Source organism: Macrotis lagotis, chromosome X (genome assembly GCF_037893015.1).
Source record: "Macrotis lagotis isolate mMagLag1 chromosome X, bilby.v1.9.chrom.fasta, whole genome shotgun sequence".
NCBI classification, from domain to species: domain Eukaryota; kingdom Metazoa; phylum Chordata; class Mammalia; order Peramelemorphia; family Peramelidae; genus Macrotis; species Macrotis lagotis.
Genome location: NC_133666.1, coordinates 74,930,425 through 74,956,554, shown reverse-complemented (window position 1 = coordinate 74,956,554; position 26,130 = coordinate 74,930,425). Strand labels below are relative to the sequence as shown.

General features: G+C 37.1%; 1 long non-coding RNA gene across 1 annotated transcript in view; it reads right to left on the bottom strand.

Annotated features, from left to right (window-relative positions):
- Window positions 1-26,130, bottom strand: part of LOC141497734 (uncharacterized) — a 73,787-nt gene that overhangs the window by 32,910 nt on the left and 14,747 nt on the right. The window contains exons 2-3 of the long non-coding RNA XR_012471427.1: window positions 14,970-15,018; window positions 13,592-13,653 (exon numbers count right to left, since the gene is read on the bottom strand). This is a non-coding gene — a long non-coding RNA (uncharacterized LOC141497734). The remainder of the gene's footprint in view (window positions 1-13,591; window positions 13,654-14,969; window positions 15,019-26,130) is intronic.

The following is a 26,130-nucleotide window of genomic DNA, read 5'->3' as shown; positions in this document are numbered from 1 at the left end:
TATTTCTCACTGTTTTTTCTTTCTAAGTCTCTTTCTTCAACCAATTCTGTTTCTTTTTATCCTCTTCAACATCCATCTCTTACTGCCTAGTTCTCTTCATTCATACATTTGTCATCAAGTAGGTCTCTCCAATTACAAAGTTCCCATTCAGTATGTCTCCAAACATACATTTCTAACTCCGTTGGTAACTTCTCATTTTTTTTTTTTTTTTTTTACTTTTTAAGAGTTCTTCATTTTTCCACTAGTCATCGTCCAGGTTTCTCTGAGCACCCATGTCTAATTCTTCAGGCCACTCAAATCATCTACCACTCTCAGACTAAGTTTCTACATTCATACATTTTTCACTTTTTAGGCTCTCCATTTATATCTCTATCACTCTTTTGCCTGTCTAATCACGTGCTTCTCCTCATATTGATCTCTTAACCTAAAGGACTTGCTTGGTCTCTCCAAACATCCAACTCTTTATTTATAGAGTTCTCTACTCCTTATCTGGGTCTCTCCAATTGTCTCTCTCTCTTTTGAGGTCTCTACAACCACTCATCTCTGCTTCAATAATTATTTCCTTTTATCTCCTACTCCTGTCTGGTCTTTTTTGACTATCAGTCTCTCAGTCCTGGATTCTTCATCTGTCTCTACATCCATATTCATCCAACTCTCCTCGTGAAAGTCTCTCCAATCAGACATCTTCTCAGTCTTTACAATCTTTCCAACTGTATACCTCTGATTCTCTTGGTTTCTTCCTTCATCCATCTCTCACTTTGCAGGTCCCTCTTTTCTTCCATTTCTATTTGTCTGGATCAGTTTAAATATCTATGTCTCCTTCTACAGATTTCTACATCCAGTTTTCCTCACTCTTTAGGTCTCTCTTTTCATACAATTCTCACCATACAGGTCTTCCTATCCGTATACCTCTTTCTTTTAATCTTTCCACCTGAATGCCACTTACTCTTTTAGTCTCTTCAGTCATATAATGTTCTATTTCATTTTTTTTTGATAGAATCACTCTTTGATCCTAGAGTTTTTCCTTTGGGCATCTATTTATGACTTATTCAGTATCTTTTTCTGAAAAATTAGATTTCAATAGTCTTAAAAAATCCCTCAATGGTTGTAATTGCTCTCTTTTCACTTTTGATATAAACAATTTAATTTTCCCCACTTTAAACCAGAATAACTACCTGCTCTGGGTTTTTTTTTTTAACTAGAGTCTAGTTTTATTTTGATTCAGTGGCCTTTTTGCTGTCAAATTTAATTAGCCTGTTTAATTTTCATAATTTCTACTTTGTTATTTAGTTGGGAATTTTGAATTTCTTATTCAAATTATTAAATATTACATGTTAAACTCATTAACCTGTTCATCTTTTTTGTTGTTAAGAGTAGTGATAACATTTCCATCTCAGAACTGCTTTAAACGAATTTCATGTTTTGACATAATGCCTCTTCACTGTCATTGTCCCTGATAAAATATCTTTCTATAATTTATTCTTAGACCCATCAATTCCTTAGAATTAGTCTCCAATTATTTTTAATTCTTTATCAGTCCTTTATTGAATACAGTTTCAATTACCTTAAAAAATGTGTAGCATTTCTACTTTTGTAGAGTTCTTTATGCCTTGACATGTGGTAAGGTCTTTTGGGGTTTTTTTTTTGGTTTTGTTTTTTTTTGGGGGGGTTTGCAAGGTAATGGGGTTAAGTGGCTTGCCCAAGGCCACACAGATAGGTCATTATTGAGTGTCTGAAGTCGGATTTGAACTCAGGTACTTCTGACTCCAGGGTTGGTGCTCAATTCACTGAGCCACCTAGCCACCCCTACATGGTAAGTTTTTGAAAAGGTTCCATGTTCAATTGAGAATTATGTGCTTTTCTATCTATTCATGTTGCTTAATCTCCTGAAATCTAGCATCTCTAGTAAATTTTTTAAAGGTTTTATTCAGATTCTTAATTTTTCTCTCTCGGAAAGGGATACATGAATCTCTACTATTATAGTTGTACTACTTTTCAGTTAACTTTCCCTTTAAGTTTTAGGTGCAGGTAGGAATTTATCCACAGGGTCTTTAAGCATGATATATTTTCTCAGCAATATCATGACTGTATTTACTGTTGTCTTAGCTAAAATTGTAACTGCTACCATTGCAGTGTTTTTTTTTTTTTAATTCGACTGAAGTAAAACAGATTTTGCTCAAGCCTCTCATTTCAACTTTCTCTGGATCTCGGTGTGTCACATGTTTTTATGTTAAACAACATATTATAGGATATTTTCTAATTTATTCTCCTAACCTCTCTGTTTTATGGAGGTTCATCCCACTCATGTTCATGATTATTATCGTGAGTGATATAGTTCTCTTTTTCCTCTCCTCTTGTATTTTTTCTTCTCCTTATTCCCACTTCCCTCTTCACAAATAAGAAGAGGTATAAGGGAGGGAAATTGCCTGACACTTATGATCTTCAAAGTGATATATGTTCCCGTATTTGTTTGTCCCCTCTATATCTCCCTTTGACTGTATACTCCCCTCTTGGCGATCCATGGATCTCAGGCTGTCCACAGGCATCCACAGTTGTGTGCCTGTCTCATCTATATTTTACCACATCAATGGACATCTACTTGTCTATGTTCACTCCCTATATTATTCAGTGTCCTTATCTTCAAATCTGTCCTTCCTTGCCTTGCATCACATCTCTTGTTCCTTCTGCCTAATTTATGTATTTCCATCTTTGTTCCCCCTTTCTACAGAAATAATTCCTGTCTTTGTCCTCCAGTTATCCAGGGGCCCTAAGCTACTCCATAAGTAATTCCAGCTGTATATCTACCAACTCCTCCTAATTTTCTTATGTGTGGGTCTTCCATTTCTATGTATTCTCTAAGGTGTATGGGTTCCCCCATAGGTGTCCTTCCACATGCCTGTGCATCTTGGTGTTCATTTTTATCTACATGTTTCTTCTTTATCTGTGTCCCTATTTATTCACCCTTCCTGTTGTAGTATCCCCATCTATATGCGCCTTTCTATTTACCCAACTCTCTCTACATTCTGTTTCTTCTTCTAACTCCACTCCTTATTCTCCAGATTTCCCTACCAGGCTTCTATAGTCTTCTCACCCTTGAAGAGGCTTCTACTCCTTCTCATCCTTAAGCTCCATCTGCCTTGCTCCAATTGGTAGGTTCTACCTAGAACCTCCATTTTAAAGAAGTGTCTCGGCTAGTCATATTCACTCTTTCACCTCTTCCCAGTCTCATTCCTGGCTCTCCATACTTTTCCACTATTCCCCTGCACAGATGCCTTCTCCTCATTTTGCTTTCTGACTATATTGGTATTCCCTACTATATCCCATGGTTTTATGTACCCTATCCTTCCATGTATTTGAGTATGACTTTCATTTGTCATGTGTATGTATCTTCTTCAGTCTATGCCCCTCCTATCATTCTGTCTTTCACCATTTGTTTCATTTTCTATCACCCTGGTGTGTGTGTGTGTGTGTGGCTCTCCATCTGTCCATGTGAACACACCTCAGTCCTACCTACCCATACTGAAAGTCTTCCTGTGGCATTGATTTCACCATGTCTCTCTATTGCATCCCTTCTGCTTCTTACTGTTTCCTCAATTCCCATCTTTTGTGTTGTCCTTGTTTCAATCCATTTGTATCTGTTTCCAATTTCTACCATTTGTGTTATTTGGCTCTGTCTGCCACATCCCTCCCTCTCTATGCCTCCAACTATAGACTCTCCTTTGTCTATGTATTTCTCTCTCTCTCTCAGTGTCTTCCCTTCTGCTCAGATGTTCCTCACTGGTCCATGGATATGTTGCTATCTCTTTCTGTGTGTCCTTGATTTCTGTGGATCCTCTTCCCTCCCTCTATCTCTATATATTTGTTTTTGTCTTTGTTCCATATCTCTACATCCCTCCAATAGGTCTACCATTTGTTTCTGTGATCCCCAACTGTTTTAGTCCCCTCAACAGATTGTTTATCCACTATGTATTCTCCATCTCTTTGTGCATCCATTAATAAGCATTTATTGAGCACTTACTGTACTAAGTGCTATACTAAGTATTCAAGATATAAATGCGAAAAAGAGATGCTGCCCTCAAGGAATTTATAATCTAATAGGGAAAGACAACATATAAGAGATGAAAAGTGGGCAGAGGAGGAGCTTGGTTAAGAAGGAACCCAGCAAGGTTCAACATGGTAGAATTCAATCTAAAGAGTACAAATTGATGATAAATGAAGAGCTGGCTAGCCTGGGAGATCTTTTTAAATGGAAGCTATGGGAGGAGTTATTTGCCTGTCTTCAAGGCTCCAATCAGAGGCTACTTAAGGTACTGATGAGGTGTGGGCACCAAAGTTGAAGCTGTTTTTGAGAAGGAAGAGTTTTCTGGGGGCTCAGTGGAATTGAGTCCAAGAGATGCAAGCTGGTAGGAAATATATGGCCCTTATTTCTGTCCTCCATCTGTCTACAGCCCCTTGTCTGCCTTTCAGTTCCTCTCTATGTATTTATTTCTGAATGACTCCGCAAATCTAGTCACTTCCATCTTTGTGGGTTCCCTTCCTCTATCTGTCTTTTGTCTTCATATATCTAGTCACTTTTTGCCCCAGTGTCTCCATATCTCTGTGTTTATTTCCAGCAAGTTTGTGTTGCTCCAGTCTGTTCAGTTCATTTGCTATCTGTCTAGTTAGTCCTGATCATCCTTTATGTTAGTACCTTCAAGCTATTGATTCTCAACCATTTATCTTAGGTTGTGCAAGTTGCATGTTGTCTTCCCCATTAGAATGAACTTGAAAGCAGGCTTTTTTGACCTTCTTTGTAATTTCAGTACCTGGCACAGTGTCTGACCCATAGTGAGCACTTCACATCTGCTTATGGACTAACTTATTTATGACCTCTAATTCAACTTCAAGCCCTAGTCAGACTGACCCCTAAAGTCCACACTTAGCTTATACATTTTTAGAGTCAAAGAAATCTCAAGACTTCTAGCCTGGAGTACACCAAAATTCAATACCTTAAGCCTGAAAGTAACAGAAAACTCAAGAGCAGGTCTAGATAATACAGGGATACTTGGAGGTCTAGAAATTCTGACTTATATAGGAGAGTCTCTAGACTGGAAGGCCTAAGAGACTACTTCACAGCCTACAAGATATTGGACTGGAAGACTTACGTCCCTGGAGCCACCAAACTTATCCTTAGAGCTTTAGACTCCTAGAGACTCAAAAACCTAGAATTTGAGCCTTAGAGATCTAGAGACATAGAAAATTCAAAATCTAGAGCAAGGCAGCCCAACCTTACTTGTAAAATCTTTTACTGAACCAAATAAACAACATATTTTGATTTGCCTTTTTATTGAGAGTTCTGTGGTAGCTTGGCGTGTACTAAAGCACTTAATAAACCCATAGATGGGCCACATTTTGGGCATCCCTGATCTAGAACTATGATTTTACGGACTTACAAACACAGAACACTAAATCCCCAGATGTATAGAGTCCCAGAGATTTAGACACAGAAAATTCAAGACCTAGAAATAGAGTCCTATAAGTATGGAGACAAAGAAAATTCAAGTCTGAGGCTTAAGCGTGCAAGACTGTAGAGACAAAGAAAACAACACCTACACTTAGAGTTCTAGAGAATAAATGCTTATTGACTCATTGTCTCACCTAAACAGGAATCTCTGGAAGCCTGGAAACCTCAGATCTATAAGGGAGGACAAGAGTCACTTGAACTAGCAAGCCATAAACTTGGCAGCCTAAAGAACTAGAAACCCAATGAACTAGATGTAGAATCCTGGAACCATATCGACATATCAAGTTTAGAGTCCTGCATGCCTAGAGAAGTCAAGCAGTGGAAATAGAAGGCAAGATGTAGAGTGGAGTCTTGGAGTTGTCCAAACAGAAAAATCACAACCCAGACTTTAAATCCAAAAACTCAAGCGGGAAACTCAAGATCTAAACTTTGAGCCCCGGAATAACCAAAAATACCCACAGGTAGGTAGCATCCTAGTGACTGTGAAAATACAAGACCTATACTTGGATGTTGAGAATTTAAATATCTAAGAGACTTAGAAATATTCCATGCACCTAGTCTAACTCCCAGTTTTGGAATGCCTATTCTTCTTAAATGATTTACCTTTTCCTTTGGAATGATGGGCTCATATAGTCTCTTGGCCACAAACTCTTTCTGAATATCCCAACCATGAAGATTATCCATCCCCCAATACCTTGTATTTGACTTCATTATAATTATTTTGTATTTATTAAGTATACAGTGATAAAAATTCAACTTCTCCACTCCATGAGAATGAAAGCAACTCTAAGAATAAATATTTTGTACTTGTTTTCTGAATACGTCCTCCCATGTGGGAGGCACAAAATACTCACTGGCTAACTGAGTGACCTAAGATCAGAATTTGAACAACTTCTAGCCCTAGAGTACACAAGTTAAGCCCTGTAGGATGATGAGGCAAGCAATTTCAAAACCTTTATGTATATGTAGAAGCCAGAAAGAGTAGATATTTAAAGACTAATGACTTCCAGTCTCTTTACATAGCCCAAATTTAGTCTATAGTTATTTCAATGTTATCTTTCCTATTGGAATGTGGACTCCCTTCCAATAGACTCATAATGGAAAATGCTGTCCACATTCAGAGAAAGAACTATGGAGTCTGAATGCAGATTGAAGCATACTATTTTCTTTTTGCTTTTGCTGTTGTTTATTTTTCTCTTTGGTTCTATTTCTTCTTTTACAACATGACTAATATGGAGATATGTTTAACATGATCTCACAGGTATAACCTATATTGTTTGCTTGCCATCTTACAGGAAGGGGAGAGAAAAATTTGGAACTCAAAGTCTTATTTAGAGGAGAATGTTGAAAGCATTTTTACAAGTAATTGGAAAAAATAAAACAACTTTAAAATTTTGTTTGTTTGGGGGTGGCTAGTGGCACAGTGGATAGAGCACCGGTCCTGGAATCAGGAGGACCTAACTTCAAATCCAGTCTCAGACGCTTAATAATTATCTCGCTGTGTGGCCTTGGGCAAGCCATTTAACCCCATTGCCTTGCAAAAACCTAAAAAAAAAATTGTCTGTCTTTGCAAGGCAATGGGGTTAAGTGACTTGCCGAAGGTCACACAGCGAGGTAATTATTAAGCAACTGAGGTTGGATTTGAACTCAGGTCCTCCTGACTCCAGGGCCGGTACTCTATCCACTGTACCACCTACCCTAAAACACTTTTTACAAAAAAATAAGGGGCAACTAGACCTAGAAACCTCAAAATCTAGACTTAGAATTATGAACCCATATTGATGCCAAAACCTCAAACTGTTGTTATAAAGCCCAAGTCCTACATATGCTACCACTCCAGAGATTGGGAGATACAGAAAACTTAAGACTTAGGTTCAGAAAAACCAAAACCTTAACAACCTTAGCATCCTGAAGATTCAGACAGACAGACAGACAGACAGACAAACAGACACACACACACACACATGCAATACAGAGCCCTATGGACCTCTATAGACACAGGAAACTTAAATGTAGATTTAGAGAAAGAAAGACTTAGAGGCACATAAAACTCAAGGCCCAGACCTAGAGTCCTACAGATTCAGATGACACTCAAGACAAAATAATTTGTAACTCAGAATACTAGAAAACTGAAGAGCTAAAATTAAAATCCAAGAACTTTAGAAACGCAGAAAATTCAATACTTATACTTGCTATCCTGGAGACACAAAGACAGAGAAATCTCATGAACCAGGTAGATTCCTAGAGACTTAGACACTGAAGAATCAAAGCTATACTTAGTTTTAGAGAATTAGAGACACAGAAATATCAAGAACAAGGCTGATTCAGATAACAAAAAAAGACATTATCTTGGGATCCTAGAAATTTAGAGCCACAGGAAATTAAAACATAGACCTGGATTCCCAGAGACATGAAAATCTTTTTTGACTTACTGATTTAGACTGGAATATTTTAATATTTGAAACCTTAGGGGCAGCTAGGTAGTGCAGTAGATAGAGCACCGGTCCTGGGGTCAGGAGGACCTGAGTTCAAATCCGACTTCAGACACTTAATAATTACCTAGCTGTGTGACTTTGGGCAAATCACGCTTAACCCCATTGCCTTAAATAAATAAAATTTTAAGAAAAGAAAAGAAACCTCAGAAGTGGAGAGTAGAAAAATAAAACACTAGAAACCTCAAGTCCTAAATTTGCTGACCTGGAAAACTCAAAATCCAAATTTTAATTTAATTTAGAAAACTTAGATTTAGAGTCCTGAAACCATGGAAATGCCCTAAGACACAGTTAAAACTACACAAGCTTAGAGAAACAAGACCCATAACTTGAGTCTTAAAGACCTAGAATTAGAGTTAATAGAAAATGTTTGGCACAATGTTTCCCACAGAAGTACTCTAGAACAACTTGTTCCCTGACTGATTAAAGCTCTCAATATAGGGCTAAAAATACAATGAACCCTGGAGTAAAAATTCAATAATTACAATACGGTTCTTGAAGGACAGCAAACATAAAGATACAGGCTTAAATTTTGAGAGTTGGAGAACAATAAAGCTGTGCTTAAAAATGGAGGCCCTGGGGATCTAGAAGACTCAAGCTTTAGCCTTGAAAATCTGAGGGAGACTAAGTCCTGAAGAGTCAGGTTTCAACTCGGTCTTAGAGGACAAGAATGCTCAAGACCAATGCTTCACATTCTCAGAAGAAATTAAAGCTATCTATAGTCATATGAAAAATTATTCTAAATCATTACTGATGAGGGAAATGCAAACTAAAGTAACTCTGAGGTACAACATCATACCTATCAGATTGGCCAATTTTACTAAAAAGGAAAAATGATCAATTTTGGAGGGGATGTGGGAAAACTGGGACACTAATGCATTGTTGGTGGAGTTGTGAACAGATATAACCTTTCTGGATAGCAATTTGTAATTATGTCCAAAGGGCAATAAAACTGTGCCTACCCTTTGATCCAGCAATAACACTACTAAGTCTGTATCCCAAAGAGCTCACAAAAAGAAACCTACATGTATAGCAGCTCTTTTCATGGTGGCGAAGAACTGGAAATTGAGGGGATGCCTATCCACTGGGGAATATGAAAGTGATGGGACACTGTGGATCTACAAAAAATCATGAGGATGGGATTTCAGAAAAGCCTGATGCTGAATGAAATGAGCAGAACCAAAAGAACATTATACACATTAATAACAACATTGGGTGATGATCAACTATGATGGACTTGTTTATTTCAACAGTACAATAATCAAAGACAATTCTAAAAGACTTGTGATAGAAAATACCATCCATAACTAGAGAGGGACCTGTGGAGTTTAAATGCAGACCAAAGCTTACTATCTTCAATTTTTAAAAGTTGTCATTTGTTATATCATTTTTTCTCTAATTTTTTCCCATCCATTTGGATTTGATTCTTCTTTCACAATAAGATTATTATGGATTTATTTTTAGCAAATTATACACATAGAACCTATATTAGATTGCTTTCTGTCAGAAGGGGGGGAGGGAAGAGAGGGAGGGAAAATATAAAACTCAAAATCTTGCCAAAAAAATGATTGGTGTAAACTACTGTTGCATGTTGTTGGAAAAACAAATAAATAAAAATATTTAATTTTTTTTAAAAAAAGGACCTATGCTTCACTTTGGGGGCCTGGATGACTAGAAACCTTTAACATTTTCTACAGACTTTAACACTGTCCTTGAGAATTAGGGTGATCCTTTTGAATACTGTCAACCTCTCAAAATTTTCATGACAATAGTTTTCTCCTGGTTTTCTTCTCATTCATCTGAAATTCAGGTCTGATTGTCACCTTCCTCCCTAACCTTACATTCAAACTCTAATGGCTTATATTACCTCTAGGAGCAAATATAAAATCCTCCGGTAATCCATAAGTAACAAACTAGATTTCATCTTAAACCTTTTCCTTTCTCTGATTCTCTTTTTTATAGCACTCACTGAGGCCAGGTTCCAAGGGATTAACACACACCTCCCTGGGTATCCTCTTCATCCAGACTTACTAGACATGGTGGAGTTGGATTGCTCCTTGCTCCCTATTGCCATTCTTAGACTCTCCCTTTACTACCATTATTCAGTCATCTCTCCACCTTTGAGGGTCATCCAATACATGTTTTATCACCTAATCTAGATTCTGGTAGTCACTGTCTAGCAACCACCAGGGACATGTCTCTTCTTTCCTCAATGAGTTTAAGGCTTGGCACAGTCTCTTTCCTTCCTTCAAATTAAGTGACTTCAACACACATAATACTTCCTCAATCAATTTATATGCCCAATTCATCAATTTACTCATTTTCCACAATCTATTTCTCCACCCCACCAAAGCAACATCATGATGATCATACCCTTGATCTTACCATTCAGCCATAAATGCACCAACTCAATGTTCATGTCCTCCCCCTCTCTTTCAATTATTCAAACCTTTTTGTTCATACCATGACCTCCAACCCTTGATCCCTCAGTTCTCTCCCAAATCATCACTGCTACACTGGCTATATTCTTCTGTGTTTCCCATCTTGACCTTTTGTTGAACCATTTCAAATATACGTTGATCTATTCTATCTAATCCCTTGTCCATTTTACCCTATTGCTGGTCTTGCCCTGTCAACCTTGGCTCATTACACTGCCCACTGACTTCAGTCTTACTCATAAAGCTGCTGAAAGATGCTAGAGAAAAATCATGCAATTGCTCTGTTTGGCCCACTAAAAATTTACATAATCTCAATTAGGCCCTCACTTCTGCAAAGCAATCCTTTCCCACAATCCTAATGAATTTGTCATCCGACTTATCAACACTGACATTTTCCGAACTTTTTCATCCATCCTCAAGTCTCTCATGGATCCCCTGCCCCTCCCTCTTTGAAAAACTGAAGCCCTTCACCGAGAGAACCCTCTTCTCCCCTTTTCCTCATCTCATACCACACAGCTACCTTCTGCAAATCTCTCCTCCTTCACTTGTCTCACAGAAAGAGGTGGTACTTCTCCTTGTCAAGGTCAACCTCTTTACCTATATAAGCGATTCCATTTCATGTTGTCTCTTCTAGCATGCCCCATGTGCCATCCCTACTCTCTCACTAACATTCAATCACTCCCTTTCTACTTGTTTCCCTGCTTCCTCTCAAAATGCTCATGTCCCCTTCATCCTCAAAAACCCCTCACTTGATCCATACATTCCTGCTAGCTATTATTCCATATCTTTCCTCCTTTTTGTGGCTAACCTCCTTGAGAAGGCTGTCTACAATAAGTGCCTCCACTTCTTTTCTCTCACTCCCTTCTTAATAATTCTCTACAGTTTGACTTCTGATATCACATTTCAACTAAAATTATTCTTTTCAAAGTTATGGTGAAAACTTTTCAAAGTTACTAGAGAGGATCTCACTATCCTTAGATCTTGAGTTATCTGCAGTCTTTCACATTATTTGATTACTCTTTTCTTCTTAACAATTTTTTTTCTCTGGGTTTCATGATACTACTTTCTCCTGGTTCTACTCCTATGTGACCATTCCATCTTTGTCTCCTTTGCTGGATCTTCTGTTAGGTAACATGCTCATTAACTGTATGTACTTCCCAATGTTCTATTCCGAGCTCTCTTCTTTTTTCCTATGTATATGTTCTTGGATAATCACAGCAGATCCTACAGATTCAATTATCATCTCTACACAAATTATCCTCTGATCTATTCTTCCAGGACTAACTTCTCTCCTGATCTACAATCTTCCTTCATCAACTGTCTATTGAACATTTTAAATGGGGTATCACATAGATTTATTCAAATGGGAACTCCTCTTGTTCCTATCCCAATTCTCAAGTTTTGTCTTACTGGCAAGGGCACTACCATCCTTCCCAAGTCACTCAAGTTCACATCCTTGGCTATTCACTCCTCCATACCTTGAGCACATTGCCCTGAGTGTCATTCCTACTCTTTTGCCAATATTCAATCGCTCCCTATCTACCAACTGTTTTCCTACTTCCTCTAAAACCGCTCGTGTCTCTTTCATCCTCAAAAAACTCTCACTTGATCCATACATTTCTGCCTCCCCAATATCTCTCCTATATGTCTCCTTCTCTCTATTCATACATCTGTCACCCTGATGCTGCCCCTAATCACCTCACTTGGACTATACCAATATTTGCTTGATCATTTCCTGATTTCAAGTTTCTCCCCATTCTTGTATCCTCTATTCAGATACCAAATTTTCTTTCTAAAGGGTCACATTCCAGGAATGACTTGATCTAAAAGTGCAAATATAAATTTATATCACACTTTAAGACTTGTATCTCATTTTATTCTCATAGTAACCCTGAGAGATAAGTGCTGCTTTTATCTCCATATTACAGATGAGAAAACTGAGGCAAAATTGAAACAATTTGCCATAGGTAACATCTACTAAGTGTCAGCAGTTGAATTTGAACTCAGATCTTAACTCCAGGTCTATCATTCTATCCACAGTGTCACCTACATTTGTAAAGACCTTCACAAACCAGACCCTTCCTAGCTTTTCAGTCTTCTAGTATCTTATTCCCCTCCACCTACTCAATAATGCAATGATGCTGCCCCTGTTGCTGTTCCTCATCCAGGATGTTTCACCTCCCAACTGTGGCTGTTTCTACTGATGGACTCAGATGCCTAAAATGCTCTCCTTCCTCCTCATTTCCACCTCCTGGATGCCCTGGCTTCCTTCAAGGATCAGATCACACCCCATCTTCTATGTATAAATATGTAAATAGAGATATGGGTGCATAGAATTCTAATAAGCATTCACACATTTGGAATATATAGATTTATGTAGATTACATAAAATTCATAATATGAACACAAACCAACAGAACACCAAACATGGATTATAAATGATTCAATCTTAGGAAATGAAATAGAACTAGCTGTAAAGGAAAAAAATCAAAAAGAAAAACTTATGATGGACTTGCAGGGGAATTTTATATGCATTTTGATGAACATTTTAGTGGCAATTACTACAAATTCCTTTCAAAAACTGAAATGTATGCAACCAAGTTCTACTAAAGCAAAAACAAAAATTCACAGAATAGAGATAAATGAGCAAATCACCTTGTGGTGGAAGGAATCAAAGATAACAAATGAGTATCAGTATTAAACTTCTATGCTTTCAATGCCATGGCATCTAAATTAATAAAGGAAAAATTACCTGAATGACAAGAAGACATAGATAGCAGCACAATAATAGCAAAATATTTTAACATACCTCTGTTGGACTTAGAAAAATCTAACAAGAAAAACAAAGGGGGAAGTTTGGAATTGAACAAACCATTAGAGAACCCATCTTCTAAATGAGACTATTGAAGACTATACATATTCTCAACACAAGGAACTTTACACGAATTGACCAGGCTTATCAAGGCACAGAGATATTGAAAATAAATGCTTAAAGGCATAAATGGTGAACATGGTTTTTACAGACAGGAACACAATAAGGAAAAAAAAATCAGTTCAGATAATACAAAGAAAAGACATAGACCCAATATTGCAAGCACAAATCATAGAAAACTATTAGTAATTTCATGAAAGACAATAATAATGTTGAAGCAACATACCGAAATTTCTCAGATGTAGCTAAAGCAGTCATCAGGGGAAAATCATATTCATAAAAACATACCTTAACAAAATAAAAAAGATTATTAATAAACTGAATACTCCTTTAAAAATTATAAAACCAACCAAAAATAAACTCAGATTAAGTAAAAAAGAAGAGAAATTAAAAATTACAGGATAAATTGAAAACCAAGACTATAGAAATGAGAAGATAATTCGCTGACAAAAGCCTAACAAAACTGATAAACTTTTATCATTTAAAGAGATCAGAAAAATCTAAGCAACAAAATAAAAAATCAACAGTATGAAGTCACAGCAAAACTAGAAGAACTAAAAGGAAGTTGAAGAACCTTTTATGAAGGGATAAAGCAACAAAACTAAGAACATAAGAACTTCAGAAATAGGAATCATTTATATGATAGACAAATAGAAATATTCATATCCACCTACTCAACGATGCAATGATTCTGCCCTTGTTGCTGTTCCTCTCCCAACTGTGCCCATTTTCACTGATGATCCCAGGTGCTTGGAATTCTCTCCCTCCTCACCTCAACATCCTAGAAACCTGGGTTCCTTCAAGATTCAACTCACATCCCACTTATATCACATCCCATTTATATCCCAGATATAAATATGTAGATAATGATATAGATATATGTATTTGTAATTGTAATAAAGTCACACAATAGGGATCTATACACAATATCATATGTACATATTTAAATTCATAATAAGAAATACAAACTAACAGAACATCAAACACGGATCAGAAATGATTCAATCTTAGGAAATGAAACAGAACCAGCTGTAAAGGAAAAATCAAAGACAAAATCTTATGATGAACTTTCGGGGAAATTTTGTATGCATTTTGAAGAACATTTAGTGCCAGTACTCCACAAATTCCTTTCAAAAACTGAAATGTAGGCAGCCAAGTTCTACTAAAGCAAAACCAAAAATTCACAGAATAGAGATAAATGAGCAAATCACCTTATGGTGGAAGGAATCAAAGATAACAAATGAGTATCAGTATTAAACTTCTATGCTTTCAATGCCATGGCATCTAAATTCATAAAGGAAAAATTCACTGAATGACAAGAAGACAAGATAGCAAGATGCTTTAATGTACTTCTGGTGGATTTAGAAAAAAATAACAAAAAACAAAGGGGGAAATATGGAATTGAATAAACTGCTAGAAATCTTTTAATTGAAACCACAAAGACTATATAGTCTCAGCACATTGAACTTTACAAAAATTGACCAAGATTAACAAGGCACAGAGATATTGAAAATAAATACTTAAATCCCAAATAACAAATAAACAATGAATTATAGAAACTATTAGTAATTTTGTGAAAGAATAATAATGATGAAGGAACATACCAAAATTCCTCAGTTGCAGTTAAAGCAGTCATCAGGGGAAAATCATATCCTAAAAATATATATTAACAAAATATAAAAGAAGATGATTAATAGACTGAATACACCTTTAAAAATGATAGACAACCAAAATCCAATTCAGAATAAGTAAACAAGAGGAGAAATTAAAAATTACAGGAGAAATTAGAAACCAAGACAACTATAAAAATTAGAAGCTAGTTTGCTGAAAAAGCCTAACAAAACTGATAAACCTTTACTATTAAAAAAAGACCAGAAAATCAAAACAAGATATAAAATAAACAGTATGAAATCACAGCAAAACCAGAGGAGATAAAAATAATTTGAAGAATCTATTTCTGAAGGTGTAAAACAATAAAACTAAGAACACAAGAACTTCAGAAGTAGGAAACATTTTATATGATAGATAAATACAAATATTCCATCTCCACCTACTCAACAATGCAAAGACTCTGCCCTTGTTGCTGTCCCTCTCCCAATCGTACCCACTCTTTCACTGATCAAGTCAAGTGCCTGTAATTCTCTCCTTCCTCCTCCTCATTTCCACCTCCTAGAAACCCTGGGTTCCTTCAAGATTCAGCTCACATCCCACCTTCTAGATAGAGATATAAATATGTAGATAGAGATATAAATATGTAGATAATGATATAGATATATGTATTTACAATTGTATTATATTCACACAATAGAGATAGATATACACACAATGCTTATGTATACATATATAAATTCATAATGTACAAAATACAAACTAAGAACATCAAGCATGGATCAGAAATGATTCAATTTTAGGAAATGAAACAGAACCAGCTGTAAAGGAAAAATCAAAGACAAAAACTTATGATGGACTTGCAAGGGAATTTTATATGCATTTTGAAGAACATTTAGTGCCAGTACTCCACAAATTCCTTTCAAAAACTGAAATGTATGCAACCTAGTTCTACTAAAAGCAAAACCAAAAATTCACAGAATAGAGGATAAATGAAAAAATTACCTTATGGCGAAAGGAATAAAAAAAACAACAAACAAGTATCAGTATTAAACTTCTATGCATTAAATTCAATAGCATTTAAATTCATAAAGGAAAAATTCATTGAATAACAAGAAAACACAGATGTCAGCACAATAATAGCAAGATACTTTAATATAATTTTGTTGGATTTAGACAAATCAAACAAAAAAATACAAAAGAAATGAACAAACTGTTAGAAAAACCAAATCCATCTTCTAAATGAAATCACCAAGGACAACGTATTCTTAGCACATGGAACTTTACAAAAACTGACCAGGAATATCAATTGAATTGGATTTGATGAGGGGGTACTATGCTAAGTTACCAGCCTCTCTTTGACCTCTGGAGCCATCCGGGTCCAGTGGTCAGATAAGAATCAGGAGGACTAGAGATAGTCCTGGATGAGATCAGAGTTTAATGACTTGCCCAAGGTCACACAACTAGTAAGTGTCCAAAGTCGAATTTGACCTCAGGTCCTCCTTACTTGAGAGCCTGTACTCTAACCACTGTACCACCTAGCTGCCCTATGATACTTTTAATGCAGTGGATATAGTACCGGATTTGGTCAAGAAAAGACATTGAAAACAAATATTAAAAGGCAGAAATAGTAAACTTGGTCTTTACGATAGCAACACAATAAAAGTGCAATCAGTTCAAGGTAATACAAAGAAAAGACACAGCTTTTGCACAGATAAAACCAATGTAACCAAGATCAAAAGAAATGTAGTAAATTGGGAAACAATCTTTACAACTAATGACTCTGACAAAGGACTCATTTCTAAAATATACAGAGAACTGAGTCATATTTTTAAAACAAAAAGCCATTCCCCAATTGACAAATGGTCAAAGGATATGCAAAGGCAATTTACAGATGAGGAGATCAAAGCAATCCATAGCCACATGAAAAAATGCTCTAAATCATTAATTATTAGAGAAATGCAAATTAAAACTTCTCTGAGGTACCACCTCACACCGCTCAGATTGGCCAATATGACCAGGAAGGATAATGATCATTGTTGGAAGGGTTGTGGGAAATCTGGGACACTATTACACTGTTGGTGGAGCTGTGAACTCATCCAACCCTTCTGGAGAGCTATTTGGAACTATGCCCAAAGGGCAACAAAAATGTGCATACCCTTTGACCCAGCAATACCACTACTGGGTCTATACCCTGAAGAGATGATGAAAAAGGGTAAAAACATTACTTGTACAAAAATATTTATAGCAGCCCTGTTTGTGGTGGCAAAGAATTGGAAATCCAGTAAATGTCCTTCAATTGGGGAATGGCTTAGCAAACTGTGGCATATGTATGTCATGGAACACTGTTGTTCTATTAGAAACCAGGAGGGACAGGATTTCAGGGAAGCCTGGAGGGATTTGCATGAACTGATGCTGAGTGAGATGAGCAGAACCAGAAAAACATTGTACACCCTGACAGCAACATGGGAGTGATGTTCAACATTGAAGGACTCACTCATTCCATCAGTGCAATGATCAGGAACAATTTTTGGCTGTCTGCAAAGGAGAGTGCCATCTGTATCCAGATAAGGAGCTGTGGAGTTTGAACAAAGTTCAAGGACTATTCCCTTTAATTTAGAAAAAAACAGATATCTTATTTTCTGATCTTGTCACCTCTTAGACTTCTCTTCTTTAAGGATATGATTTCTCTCTCATCACACCCAATTTGGATCAAGGTACAAAATGGAAACAAAGTAAAGACTGACAGAGTGCTTGCTGTGGGGGGTGGGGGGGAGGGAAGCAAGATGGGGGGAAAATTGTAAAACTCAAATAATATCTTTAATAAAAATTAATTTAAAAAAAAGACACAGACCCAATATTGCAATCCAAAATAACAAGTGGAGGGGTGGTTAGGTGGCACAGTAGATAGAGCACCGGCCCTGGAGTCAGGAGTACCTGAAATCAAATGAGGCCTCAGACACTTCATAATCACCTAGCTGTGTGGCCTTGGGCAAGCCACTTAACCCCATTTGCCTTGCAAAAAAAAAAAAACTCAAAATAACAAGTGGATAAAGAACAAATCATAGAAACAATTTGTAATTTTTTGAAAGACGATAATAATAAACATACCAAAATTTCGGGGATGCAGCTAATATAGTCCTCAGGAGAAAATCATATCCCTAAAAATATACATTAACAAAATAGAAAAGGAGATGATTAATAAACCGAATATGCTTTTAAAAAGGAGAGATTAAAAATTACAGTAGAATTAAATCAGAAACCAAAATAACTACAGAAATAAAAAGAAAAACCAAAAGCTAATTCTTTGAAAAGGTTAACAAATTGATAAGCCTTTAGTCAACCTCATTAAAAAGAAGTCATAAAAGACTATTACCTTTAATTGAAAAAAACTCATTATCTTATTATGTAATTTTGCTATCTCTTATACCTTATTTTTTTTCCTTAAGGATATGATTTCTCTCTCATCACATTCAGCTTAGATCAATGTATAGCATTGAAACAACAGAAAGACTAACAGACTGCCTTCTGTGGGGGGTTGGGGGAGCCAGATTGGGGGAAAATTGTAAAATTCAAAATAAATAAATAAATTTTTAAAAAAGAAGAGGTCAGGGGCAGCCAGGTGGCACAGTGGATAGAGCACTGGCCCTGGAGTCAGGAGTACCTGAGTTCAAATCCGACCTCAGACACTTAATAATAATTACCTAGCTGTGTGGCCTTGGGCAAGCCACTTAACCCCATTGCCTTGCAAAAAAAAAACCCTAAAAAAAAGAAGAGGTCATAAAATAAAAGTAGCAAATAAACTAGGCAAAATCTCGACAAAATCAGAAGAAATTAAATGAATTATATATGCTAACAAAACTAAGAACACAAAAGAGAGGAATACCTTCAATGTATATTATCCAAACTAACAGAAAATCAACTTGAGATCTTAAATAATTAAATCTCAGAAAAGGAAATGAAACTATTGCAAATGACCTATCAAAGAAAAAATCGGGGCTAGATTAGGGGAATCTTATGATGCTTTTGATGATGATGATGATATTTATCTGTCATTCTTGAAGATCATGACCTCAGGGAAGTGATATCATGACATGCAGGGGAATTTGATTTGAGTGAGGCAGTACTGTGCTAAGTTACCAGCCTCACTTTGTCCTCTGGAGTCATCTGAGTCCAGTGGTCAGATATGAATCAGGAGGACTGGAGATAGCCCTGGATGTGAGATGATCAGAGTTTAATGACTTGCCCAAGGTCACACCACTGCTAAGTGCCTGAAGTCGAATTTGACATCAGGTCCCCCTGCCTTCAGGTGCTCTAACCACTGCACAATCTAGTTGCTCTATGAAGCTTTTAATGCAGTTGATACAGAACTGAACCTGGAATCAAGAAGATCCATCTTCCTGAGTTTAAATCTGGTCTTAAGCATTTAACTAGATATGTGACCCTGGGCATGGAACTTAACCGTGTTTGCCTCAGTTTTCTCATCTGCAAAATGAGCTGGAGAGGGAAATGGCAAAACAATTTAATGTTTTTGCCAATAAAACTTGAAATACAGTCACAAAGAGTTGGAGATGACTGAAAAAGATTCAGCAACAATATCAATAGACACATTGTTCTCAAAAATCTGAAAAAATATCTAACTTCTTTTTATGAGATGTGTAAGAATCTTAATGCCAGCACAAGGAAGAATAAGTCAATACTTGAGGGAATTCTTTTTTTTTTTTTTTTTTAGGATTTTTGCAAGGCAAATGGGGTTAAGTGGCTTGCCCAAGGCCACACAGCTAGGTAATTATTAAGTGTCTGAGGTCGGATTTGAACTCAGGTTCTCCTGACTCCAGGGCTGGTGCTCTATACACTGTGCCACCTAGCCACCCCTTGAGGGAACTCTTTAAGACAATAACACAATTTATTTGAAGGAATAAAATCTTATAAAAAAATGATTAATGATAGGAAAGAAATGACGCTAGGTGGCACTGTAGTGGATATTGTGCAGGACCTGGAACTAGCCTCGGACACTTATTACCTGTGTGATCTGGAGCAAGGAACTTGACCCTGTTTGCTTCAGTTTTCTCATTTGTCAAATGAACTGGAGAAGAAAATGGCAAAACTATCCAGTATCTTTGCCAAGAAAATTCCAAATAAGGGTCACAAAGAGTCAGACATGACATTAAAGTACATTACAAAACAGCAATCATCAAAATTTACTACTTGTTAAAAAGTAGAAACAAGTATCAGTGGAATGGACTAGACAATTCTGCTGAGGAGACCAACAATTCATTCATGGGCAAGAAGGTTTTCTGGATGCTGTCCAATGCTAGGGCCTTCCCTCTAAGTTAATCTCCAGTTTATCTGTCTAGAGCAGGGGTGGGGAACCTTTTTTTCTGTCTACAGCCATTTTGATATTTATAACATCATTCACAGGCCATGCAAAATGATCAACTAAAAATTAGCCTGCTATATTTTGTCAAACATTTAATTAATTCACCCCTAAAAAGTTCTTAGATGTATTGAATTTCGATTTCTGCCTGCAGTTGCTTTGGCAGCACCAGACCAAATGATTTTGAAGGTAGACTGCAGGCCAGAAGTTCCCTGCCCCTGATGTAGTTCATCTCAGTATATAGCTATTTGCCTGTTGCCTCCATCATTAGACTGGGAACTCAGGAGCAGGGTCTGGCTTTCATTTTTAGTTAGGTTTTGACCTTCTTTGACTATCTATATTTAGCACAGTGATTGTCACATCCTAGGCACTTAATCAATGTTTGTTGACTGGACTTGCCCCAGCCATGCTTTCTTCCCTGAAGGCTCAGTTCTCCACTGTCTGGACTTTTCTACCTCTTTTTGTGAATGCTTCTCTTCCTAGAAGTCCCTCCACTCTATGACTTTCTCTTCTCATTGGGGAATTTGGAGCCTGAACAACATTTCTTCATTTTGCCAGGCCATGATCACTACCCTTTCTCATTCTATTCCACATTCTCTGGAATTCACCTCCCTAACAGGTTGCCATCTCACCCTTTAGATGTCTCAGTCCTTCTAGTCTACTCTTTTTATTAGTAATCCCTGGGCCTGGGCACCATTTCATGAGGTGCTCAAGTTATCTTTGCTTCCAACTCCTTGAATCCCTCTGGACTTCTCCACCTCCATGTCACTACTTTCTCACCCTCAGCTCACCTATATGTGCTTCATCTCTGTGGCCCTCTCTTCTGATCAGTGATTCCCAGGCCTGAACAATTAGGTCCATAGGTCATAAGCATTTCACTCAAGGTTTAACCCTTCACTCTATTTCCCACCAGCAGCCTGACATCCTGTTGACACCTCTGCCCTGATGCCCTCTCTTCTGACTGCTGAGTCCCTGACTCAGATTATCACATTTGAACTGCCAAGGTCATGCTACTTTCTCTCCTGGTTCCACTCCTTCCTCTCTGGACCTCTTACCTCTTCTAAAGTAACCTTGTCACATTTGTGATGTCCCTGTCCGGTGGCTCTCACTTCTAATGAGTGATTCTATGGTCCAGTCTATCATTTCAGGAGGTATCCTCTGGCATGTTCATTTCAGTCTCAGCTCTACTTCACATTGCTGGAACTTTTCTAGACAACTATTCCTTCCAACTATTTCCTATTTATAGTGTATGTTCTTGCTTGCAAGACCCTTGAGAGCAGGGACTGTCTTTTGCCTCTTTCTTAGCACTTAACCCAGTGGCTGAGACATAATAAATATGTGTTGACTCAATGGATATTTTCTATTCCTTTGCCCTGCAGCTCTCATCTGATTTCTGAATTCCTGATCCAGCTCACATGACCTGATATCATCATCCTTTTCTGACTCCCTAAAAGTAATCTTGTCACTTAATTCTTACCCTATTCTTTGCCCTATAACAATTTCTTATTTTTATTTTTTTAGGTGTTTTTTTGCAAGTCAATGGGGTTAAGTAACTTGCCTAAGACCACACAGCTAGCTCATTATTAAGTGTTTGATGTCAGAATTGAACTCAGGTCCTCCTGACTCCAGGGCCGGTGCTCTGTCCACTGTGCCACCTAGCTGCCCCAACTTCTTATTTTTAATTGAACTTTATTTTTTAATGAACAAAACCTACCCTCTTTCCCCTCTTACCTCCTCCCCCAGAATTAAGAGTTAAAGGGGGAAAAATCATCAAAACATGTATTTAAGCAAAAGAAATTTCCTCATTGGCCATGTTCAAAAGAAAGAATATATATAAACACAAATATATATATGTATACATGCACACAAACATACATAAATATATCTCATTCTGCACTCTGAGTCCTTCATCTCTGTCTCAGGAGCAGGGGAGCATGTTTCTTCATTAATCCTTTAGAATTGTAGTTGATCATTACTCTGATCAGAGTTCTTAAGTTTTTCAAAATTGTCTTTATAATGTTGTTGTCATTGTATGCATTGTTCCCCTGGTGCTGCTCACTTCACTTTGCTTTAGTTCATATAAGTCTTCCATCCTCTTCATAATTTTTTATAGCACAGTAGGATTCCAATATATTTGCATAATATAACTTGTTCATCCATTTCCTGATTTGTGGGCACTCTGTCAGATTCTTATTCTTTGTCACCTCAAAAAGAGCTATAAGTATTTTTGTACATCCTTAGAACTTGCTTTGTATGAGATTAATATCTCCCTAAATCTATACCAACAACCCTTCTCCTTTTTGTTCAGACTTGATATAAGAGCTAGAATGTATATTTCTGGAAGAAATAAAAATCTGGTTCTATTGCTATTTCTTAGAGTTTTGAGTGTTGTGTTACTTCAGACTCTTAAAGAAAATTCAAGTAAGGGATTTACAATCTAAAAGTCAATATGATACAGGGTAAAATTTGATCATGACTCCTTTGGTTTGAAATACAAATTCCCGACCTGGGTCTGGGCCTGAGCAACAGTACATTGCCTTAGCCCCTATCAATAAGGTGGAAAGTTTTGTTGTTCAGATTCCCGGTTCTCAGATTTTGTCTGGGATTCCTTCCCTGCAGACTTAAGATTGGAAAGTTGGAACTGAGACCTCTCTCCATTCCTGGTCTGAGTCATACAGTTGTGGCTTGTTTCTGAAATTCCTTTTCTCTGAATACCCAGACTAGGGTCTGAGATGAATCCTCACTTTCAACTGTCACCCCTGGCACAGGTCCCCTCCTCTACCTGTCCTGTATTTTTTTTTAATTTTCTGTTCCAAATTCTCTCCCTCCCTGCAGTCCTTCCCCTACCCATTAAGAAAGCAAGCTTGGTCTTTAATTTGTAATCCAGAATTGGGTAGTGGATGACAAAGCTGCCAGTTGAGACCTGTTCCCTTCCCCTTCATGAAGTTATGATGTCCCAGTTTGGGTCTCAGATCGAATATTTCCTTGGAGCAAGAGTCTCCCCCTGTTCTAGACAGGGCTTGTGCACTCCTGGATAGAGCCCATCCACAGTTTTCACAAACCTCTCTTTCTTCCTATGCAGACCTGGTTTGAAAAAATTACTTCCTGTGATTTTTAACCTGGATTTCCTGAGCAGAATTTTAACTTGTGCATTTTCTAGATATGTTTGGAGGAGTTTCCTCAAGAAATTCTCTGTACTTCTGGCTGCTATTCTACTATTTTGACTCTGCTCTCTAGCTATTTATTTTGATTGTTAATTGCCTGTCCAGATTACTAAATGATGTGCTCCCCAGGCTCCATGAAGGGAGGAAGAGTCATTTTAGTTGTATTTGTATCCCCTATACTAAGTAAGCACAATGTTGGGCCCATGGTCATTATCTTTTATTTTTAGGTTTTTGCAAGGCAAAAAAGGCCCAAGGCCACACAGCTAGGTCATTATTAAGTATCTGAGGCTGGATTTGAACTCAGATACTCCTGACTCGGTGGTCTATCCACTGCGCCACCTAACCACCCCCTCATAGTTAACATCTTAATGAACGTTTTCTATCTACCACTCTAGTAACATAAATCACTTAGGAAAGAACTATATTTGACAAGCACAACTGAGAAAACTTGAAAGCAGATTGGAAGATAGTAGGCTTAAGTCAATCTCTTCCACCATTTTCCACAATAAATTCAAAATTCATGACCTGAATGTTGAAGATTGAATCAGAAAAATTTTCATATCAAATTTCTCAGACATATAGACAACCAAAAACATATAAACAACTTGCAGAAATACTTAAGATGAAAGGCCCTTCCACAATAAAAAAGTGGCAAAAAGATATGAATAACTCTCAAGTGAAAAATCACAAGCTATTAATAGCATAGGAAACAATGTTTCAAATGCTTAATAGCAAATCAAAATAACTGAAGATTCCAATCAAAGACTCATTTCATATCCAGAAAATTGGCAATGATGACAAAAATATGGGAATAGTCAATGTTGGTGGGATTGTGCATTGCTGGTAGAACTGTGAATTAGTACAACCATGTGGAAAGCAATCTGGAATTATGTTAAATAAAAAGGCTAAAATAATCATACTCTGACTCAGTGATTTCACTCCTACATAAATCCCCTAAGGAGGTCATTGACAAAAAGAAAGATCCCATATACACTAAATTATCAATAGTGGTACCTTGACTGGGGAATAACTAAACAAATGATGGTCCATGAATGTAATGGAAGGATATAAAGGGAGCACTCTCCAGGTGAGTTATAGGATATAAGGGGGGAGCACTCTCCAGGTGAGCTATGTACCCCCAGTTAATCAAACAGAAACACAGTTATTCACGATATGGTTACAGATCTGAAATCATTAAAATTAATGAAGTCAAGTGAATTATAGACTGCTCCAAGATCTCTTCTGGGCATTTCTATTACATGTTGTCATGATTATTCAGGAAGCAAACTCTTCAGACTATTCCACATGGAGAATTTTATCAGAATCACTCAATTAATGCCCAAGAGGACTAAAATCAGTGACCAGCCTCCCCTCATTTGAAAATTTTGTCATCCTAAGCCTATCAGCCAGGGTGTGTTTTGAACACATTGTTCTTATACTGAGTCTAGAGCAGTTATCTGGGGGTACTAGAGAGGCAGAAGTATATTCCTTTCAGTTGCTTCCACAAAGTGAGTTAATGTGGCATGATCATATATATTTCCATATGTACAGAAGAAAAATTACAATTTTCCTTAAATATAAAACCATGCAGATTCAACAAAAAGCATTTCAAACAAAGTTAACCAAAAATAACTGTTTGCTTAGTACCCAACAAAGATCTTGTCTACATGTTTGAACTAGTTTTTCTCAACTCATAGACAATTAAAAAAAGACAAAGAAAATCAGCTTCCTATGTTGTAAGGAAACCTGATCTTGCCAGAATTTCTCTGACAATATGGAGTTCTTCTCAATGGGATATAGGATTTGAGATCAAATGGGAATCATCTCACACTCAAGTGGGAAACCAAACTGACTTAATTTGGTGCCAGAAAATTAACTGGATCTTGTGGGACTGAAGGCACTTCTCCTTCTCCTTTTTTCCTCTAGTACTCCCTCCTTTCTGGAGCCTCACTTATAGAGTGTTTTTAATATCTGAGTAACTGAAAGAAAAGAAAATCAAGTTTCCCTTCCCATTGAGTCCCCTCTGTAATTCCAGAGTATAGGAAACTCTCCATACCTGGATCAGAAACTTGGGGTCAGCTGGAAGTCACTTTCCTATGCTCAAGTGAGAATATAGAAATGTCAGTGACTAAGTGGATGAGGGGAGGAATTGAGGCAGGGCTTCTTCCAAAGGGCTTCTTTCTGCAGGTCTTTCCCAGAGGATACCAGCTAAAGCTCAGGAATGCTTGTTAACTGGCTTCCACTACAGTCATATTAAACTCTTCTATGAGTCACAAGGACTGAAAATGTTAGAGTCCAAGTGTGGTGCTTCCACTATCCTGGATGGATAGAGCAGATTATTGAAATGGTTTATGCAAATCTTTGCCATGCTTTTTGTTTGTTTGTTTGTGGCCCTTTACTTAGTTGAACATCAAATTTTTAATACTATAACTTTTAAAGACCCTCACAGTAAAAGATATGAGAAGATACTCCCACTCCACTCCCTGGCAAAGGTAGAGGGCCATTTTTAAACAAATTGATCAGTTTTGTTGACTTTTTCTTTTTTATTTAAAAAAAATACAATTTGGGGTAGCTAGGTGGCGGAGTGGATAGAGCACCGACCCTGGAGTCAGGAGT